Source organism: Phaethon aethereus (assembly GCF_964289735.1).
Source record: "Phaethon aethereus genome assembly, chromosome: 3".
Taxonomy (NCBI): Eukaryota; Metazoa; Chordata; class Aves; order Phaethontiformes; family Phaethontidae; genus Phaethon; species Phaethon aethereus.
In genome coordinates this window covers 128029506-128037092 of record NC_138576.1, presented here as the reverse complement: position 1 = coordinate 128037092, position 7587 = coordinate 128029506, and positions in this window count along the sequence as shown.

The window sequence follows — 7587 nt, the reverse complement described above, 5'->3', positions numbered from 1 at the left end:
AAAAATATTACATGTTACACAGTCAGTAAAAAATTCAGGGCCCTTCCTTTAGGAGCATGGCTGAATGAGTCAGCACGGGCTTAAACTCACACTTGAAAGGAAAAACGCATGTATTTGGAATTCTTTTGCCCAGAAGACCTTGTTCTGTGCCTCTTGTTTTCAAAGCTAAAATAGCCCCCACAAAAAAGCCCAACATTTCAAAATAAAGAATTGTAGTTAAGCTTCCTGAATCTTTTTAGTAATTAATCTTACAGCTGTATTAGCTGTCTGTCCTGTAGCAGGGTCTGGCAATAGAAGCATGGCACCAATGTCAAGAGACTCACGTCGGACTTCAAGGTCACACTCATCTTGAGTAACTGAAGGGGTGACTTCACCACGCCATTCCTCCGTTTTCTCCTCGGTAAGGCAAAAATAGTGATCCTTAGCACTCTTTTAAGCCAAGAATGTAAAATTATTTCCTCAAAGTGCAAGAGGAGGGTTACAACAGTTGTTACTGCGTATCAAAGGCTTGTGCTATTTGTTATGCTGTTACATGCTCAGAGTGCAACAGAATGTTACGCTTAGGGGACAGTGGTTTTGTTCCTACATTAATTATTCCTCAGACAGATTATTACTCAGTTGTATAATGCAAAAGACATTAGTAATTAGTGTATTATTATTTATGTCTGTGAGTGTGAATGAACAGTTGTGTGATCATGGAGATCTGATCACCCCAACAGTGAGATCTATGCAGGATTACCTTAATACAAATTGTCACTCTTCCTCCTGAACTCATCTGTCACCTGGACTTGACAATTTGAATTTGGAGCATATTAAGTAAAAAATTAATGCCATTAATTCCTAGTTTGGTTCTAATGCTATTTTGATACTGCTTGTTGTTTACCTATCTTTTCTGTTTACCTAACTGGATTTTTCTGTTAAAGCTGTATTTATAGAAAACAGATTCATTGGCCGGGAGAACAGTCCAAGTAATAATTTTTCTTCTGTGCCAACATGTTTCTTATCTTTTTGGCAAGACACAAAAGAGAGAAATGAGACGAGTGATCCAGAAATTTAGGATTTGGCCTGGGCAAAAGGACCGTTAACTTTATCCAGATTCGGAATTGATCGGTGCAGTTTTATTTGGTACAAAAATATATTAGGTGGCAAAGCAAGAATGTTCACCATGTCTGCCTGAATTCACATTTGCTTTGCTGCTGACAAACAGAGGATTGTTTGGAAAGGTATTTCTGTAATTATTACTCGTTAAAATTGCTATTCTCCAGCTCATAGCAAATAACTGTTCAAAGCTCTATACTGCTATAAAACTGCATTTCATTTTGTAAGAGTGATAAAGGAGTGGTTGCAAGTATTCATATGATAAAAGAGGCACAAGCAACACAAATCTTGTCTTCTATGAAGTGCAGAAGGTGGTTACTTAGGGCTGTTAAAGCTTAAAGTCAATTGGGGAAGCCAACATAAAGCAGATAATTACATTATACAAGTGACAAGCAAAGAGACAGCAGGATAGCATTTCACAGAGAAGGAACACAAAGCAATATGTATATGTTGAACAGACTGATGTTGCAGAATTTAGGAAGAAGCATAACTAAGGCGTAGAGGAATATGTAAGGATGACTTAGAGCTGATCTAGAAGTGAAGATCTTTCTCACAGGCACTGTCCATTCACCACAAAGGACAAAACCACACAGAATTAGTGCGAAAAGTGTTTTTCTTGAACACTTTTGCTGTCAACAGTAACCAGCATACAACTAACACTTTTGCATTAGCTCCAAATGTCTGACACTTTGTCTCAATAATTTCTAAGAAGTAGTAACCGTGACATCTGTCCTTCTAACTTCTGTCATTAAGCAATATTACATAGTCGGAACTTGTATTCTGACATTATTCTGAGATCTTAGAAAAATGCCATAACTTTTAAATCCTTGAGAAGCTGCCATGCAAAATACACGCTTCAACTTCAAAAAAAGCCATTTATCCCCATTACTTGTACCAAAGAAAGAATTCTATAGCTGAGATTATGGATGGTTGTAAAAAAAGTCCAGAATAAACATTAAAAAAATGTTTTTCAGATGATGCTTTTAAAAGTAATGATTAACCTTGTTATTTTTTCCATTTGAACATGCATAAGAAGAGTTAAACAGTTCACAAACAGCAATAAGCATTGAAAATAGATCTTTTGACTTAAACCAAAATTATTAGATAGCTTTTTCCACATTCACCAAAATGAGAAGCCTTAAGCATACATGCTTCATAACTGTCATGGGCTAACACGTTATGGCCATGCCACTGTAACAGAAAAAGGATACAAGAATTCAGGTTTAGTTCAAGATACTACACATCAAACAAAATTCACCTTTAACCTCATAAAAAAGCAAAAATATTACTTAGTCAGCAAGATTTGCACTTTATCTCTCTTCATTAAATATTTCCTCTGGTATTTTTTTGCACCCATATATATATATTCAATTTAATGATATAAAATTATAACAAACACCACCAAAGAACACATGTCACTAATTTCTGCATTCACATTTCCCCCATCTAGTTTGGAATTAGGATAAGAGACATGTTTTGGTTCCAAACTTCCGCTGATGCGCAAGCCACATTATGCCAGTAAACTGGGAGTAGACCTGGTTTGCACTGGAACTTCAAAACTACAGCTCATGAACCACCCACCAACATTTCAGTAGGCAAAAAATAGTGAAAAGGTGCTTTTCCAGGCCTGTTTAACACAGACACTTGACCTTTTCATGCTATACAACACTGTACTCTGCACATAGGACGCCACGCTGACGAGATCGCTTTCTAAAATTAACCTCCACAAATACTCTCATTCAGGTCTCACCTGGGTGGATCACACTTTACTGACTCTATTTCCCATTATTATCTGCCTGAAACAAGAGTGAGTGTGGCAAGAGGATGGTCCATGCACCATGCTCTGAAGACCAGCACATTTGGACTCTTTTTCCATCACGAGAAATAAAAAGCTCCAGAGCCAAGGGTCCTCTGCTGTGAACGCCCTACCCACAGATGTTCAGCAACCATAAATAAGGGCTAATCTCAGCTCTGGTGACAGCACATGTAGAGAAAGATTTCTCCTTTCTATTTTATTGAAAATGTATCCATCCAAAGTCCTGAGGGCATGCTGAAAATGGTAATTAAAATTTGTACACATTCTTCTTGGAACAACGTCTAGGACTAAAACCCCTCCCAAAATCTTTCTCCACCCAGAAATCGGAGATGACCCAAGCGGGCTTTTCTCTCCCAGTAGCCTTGAGGTTGGGTTAGACAGGCTACTTTTGGGTTAGCAAACCCCACAGAGAGGGAGCCTGGAGGTCAAAATCTCTTTCTGTGTGGGATGTTGTTCCCATCGTACTGCAATATGATGCATATCCCCCCCAGAACAGCTCCCCAGCCGCCACCAGACCTTTTTCCTACGTTTCAGTCTGAGTAGCTGCAACTGCCACCATTTACCCCATTTCTTGCCCCATTCAGAAGGGCACCCACGGTATGTGTTCTGCTTGCAGTGGCTATGGCTTTGTGCTTACCTGGCAAAGTTATTCCATTTGAAAGCAAGAGGAATCAGGTGGAAATTAAAAAAAAAACACAATACAACAAAAAAATGAAAAACCCACAATCCCAAAAGAAACAGCAACAAGAAAATCAAGACCAGTGTGGATACCTGCAGCTATTTAGCATAAAAAGCTTGAGCATGCCAAGAATTTTTAAGAGTCCATCCTTAGAACTTCTTTGTAAAATGGGATTTCAGTGTAGAGATTTCTTGTTGTATTTGAAAATTGAACCTCCATAATAATGTACAGATACAAATTTCTTAAAGACTATCACATTGCTTCTTCAGAAAGCTCTGCTATAACCATTTCAAAGTCTCCCACATCATGCAAAGCCTATGAGTTTCTCCTGGGAGACATTTCTGTAGAGGAGCAGTGTTAAGAGCAACACTGAATTCACCAGGTGCCTTCTGCTCTTTGGAAAACCCAAACAGCTTAGATGCGTATGTATAAGCATCTTTGGAAAGCACTGAATAAATGTATCTACTTGATCTAATAGTGTTAATGTGCTTTGAATCATTAGTCAAGCTTACAGGAGACAGGCAGTAATTTTTGAGCCTTTTCTAGCAGCCATACTGAAATAAAGACATTTAATATCTGTAATGACCTTATTCCATCTTCTTATGCTGTATGAGTCTTACTGATAGTTATGCCATGGTGGTTATTAAAAGTAGGCATTTCTTTCAGCAGCAGCTTAAGCAGCTCCTTTTTGGCCTGTACATGTATGCTCCATCCTCTCCAGCTTCACCAGCTGTGCTGGTGCAACTTGGGGGATAGCAGCAGAAAACTATTCTACGTTCAATTTTTCCCAAGTTGTGTGTGGGAATGATCCGCTTAGTCTTAAGCCACTTATTTATTTTGGGCAGGATACACCTGTAGCTGATCACCCAATTCTATCCATAGCCTGCTCCCCATCCTGCAGCTAAATAAATATTTAATTTAAAGTGCTGCCTCCCTGGTAAAAAGAAAAACTTTTTTTTTAAAAAACTACATACACATGTAAAGAAAGTGATATGTGCATATTTTACATGAATAGTAAGCATACAGTTCTCTGCTGGACAGCTTCTTATTGCTCTGCTTTCTCCTGGGCTGAAATTTATATGCTACTTTATACTGTAAGATTACATTGAGCTTCTTAAATAGTTTTGGCATAAAGTTATATGCACTTATTATTTAATTTGTTGCCCCCCCCCCCCTTTTTTTTTTTTAAGTGGAGCCCATTACACAAACCTGGCTACATAAAAGCAACTCATGGGGAATTACAAAGATAACAACCTTAAAACAAAAAACTACCCCAGCAGTGATTTATTTTCCCCTTTTTTTGCCATCCTTGCAGATAAGGACAATACTGGTAAGAAGTTGTACCTGTTACTGTTCCAGTGAAGTTTCCCAGTAGTCCTTCAGTCATACCACCATGCTTGCCACCAAGGTAGGACATCTCAACCTGCTGATTTTATTACAAGCTATGAAGAATAATTATGGAACGTGACTGGGACTAGCATTAAATAGCCCTAGGAGCCTGTTCATATACCACACTTGAGCAAGTAACTTTTTTTGAATTTGTAAACGTGTTTAGCAGGATACATCTCTCTCATCCTAATTTTCTAAAGAAGCCTTAGGAGTATATGTTGAAATAGAGATTTTAAAGCAACTTCTTTTCTATTTTACTTGGTCGTCTTCCTCTCTCCCCCTATTCTTGTCATGTTTAGGTCTACTTTAATTTCCTGTTGTATCTTCTGTGGCAGCTTTCAGATGCTGCTAGATTTCCTTAGCTTGTATTAGCTGTAATAATTATTTGAGTAAATCTCCCTGTTTTCTCCAGAAAACTCATTTGTATGAACTTAGTAATCAAACCTTCTTTGGCGGGTGGATGTAATCTTTTATTTGAATGAGGGATTTCAGAGTAAAAGAAAGAAGGTGGGCTGACTGCATTAAACAAACTACTCAGCCACACCTGACTCCTGGTTTGCATTGTCTTGGTGGGGCACCTATGCCTCATCCTATTTTAGAGCAGCACAAGGCCTTCTTCCTCTCCTGGGTATAGGTGGGCTACATACTGCTCTACTCCCTAAGCAGAAAGGAAGTGTAAAACAGCAGCACTCTCTGTGTCTGGTTTTATGGGAACAGAGGATAGACTGAAGCAGAGAACATAGGTAGGATTTAAGCATGTGGCCCTCCCAAGTGTTGCTAGACTATTAAGAAAACTGGAGATGTCTACAATCAATGTATCTGTCATAGGTGAGTGCTTAAGCCTGTAAAAAAATACTTGAGTTTGTAAATCCCATTTTCCCCTACCAGTGCTGTTATTTCTGAAGGAAGTTGGGCATAACTTTTTTAATTTTTTATTGAGTCCTGAGAACCCTAGAAAGTGTGTGAGGATTGAATAATTGTCAGAGGAAATTTTTTTTTTCCCCCCTCTGAGAAAGCTATTTGGATATGGCAGTAATCAAACTGTGTGTGTGCATATATATATATAGCCTTTATGTTTGTATGCAGTACAGTCTATCATACCCACAGTGTAATAAACACATATAGCCTATGATAGTTTTTTCTTTTGAGTAGTAAGGTTCCAAGACATTTGAGCTATGTTTTTTATTGCTGTGAAATCTATAATTAGTGAAAGACTTCAGGAAAAAAGTTGCTATTTTTTCTAGTTCTGGTAGAAAACAAACCAGACAAAACAACAAAGAAAGGACAGGCTTTTCACTTGAACAAGTGGAGTGCAACTCCTTTGTTTTTGCCTGGAGTCTCCCTTGTCTTGTTTGTTATATTAAGTTGAGAATAAAACAGTTTTATCTTCAGTAACCTGTTTTCAACCAAAGTGTCTTGCTGGCATATGGAGTGTGATATATCTCCAACAAGACAGCTTTAAGATATGTTTTATGCAAAAAAAAAAAAAAAAAACCGCCACCACACCAAACCACCTGGACAACTGGATCTTTTGCAGTCTTCTAGTAGGTTAAAAACAGGCTCAGCAGATGCATGGGGTGAGAGCAGTCTTTAAAACTGAGGGTGTTTAGTGAAAAACTTGTGTATTCAGATGTAGGGACTTTGTAGCTGTGCACAGGCCTTGTCTAAAACATGTTAATGTGAGCTCTAAGAGTAATTCTGTGGGATGATGGGGGTGCCTGTCTGCTGCTAATAGAAATTGTTATATATGCTGATAGAAAACCGCCTATATTACTTTGAAATAAAGACATGGTTTGTACTGCTTCTTTCTGGGAACTTTAATGTCCTTGGCCAGGTACTGAAGTAGAGCTGTAATGGTTTCTGGGAGTTGGGGATTTGGGTCCCTTGGCACCTGAAACCACCTCAATTCATTTACCCTGATCCTTTAAGTCAGGTTCTTCTGAAATAACTATCTGCACGTGTTGCAAGATTGTATTAGTGCATAGTTCCATCCTCTGCTTAAAAGAAAATTATTCCCTCTAACAAAGTCTGTCATCTCAAAGGAGTTACCTTCATATTTTATGCCACTTTTTATTGAGCTGCTTTCTCTTTCACCAACTCCCCTGGAAACAGAAATATTCCAGGTCAATGTTTGTGACAGGATGTGGTACCATGTGGGGGTCCTGTTTGTATATGAGTGTATTTACTTACTACATGTGTGTTTACTTACTAAATATATAGACATGTTTGGTGTAGCTTTTGAGATTCTGCAGATATTTCTTTTCAGTATATGTATAGTGTCTTTGAAGTAAGCACCCTTTTTGAAGTGGTAAATATGCTTGTGCTGGGGAGTTGGGGGATGCTTGTGGAGTCAGACAGAGGAAAAGAATGAATAGATGGATCTGAAACTCTTGCTTCTCATTAGTTGTGTTGTCATAAATGAGAGCATTTGGGCTGGAAAAAGGAAGAATGTCATGAAGTGGGGGGAAATTTGTAAATGTACTAATTTGTAAAAGCTGGGCAAGTACTGCTAGGTGTAAATGAGTGTGTGAGACTGGTCCCCTGTAGCAGAGGCAGCAGCTGGTGGCATTGGAGAAACAATATTGAGGGAAATAGTCTTTTATTA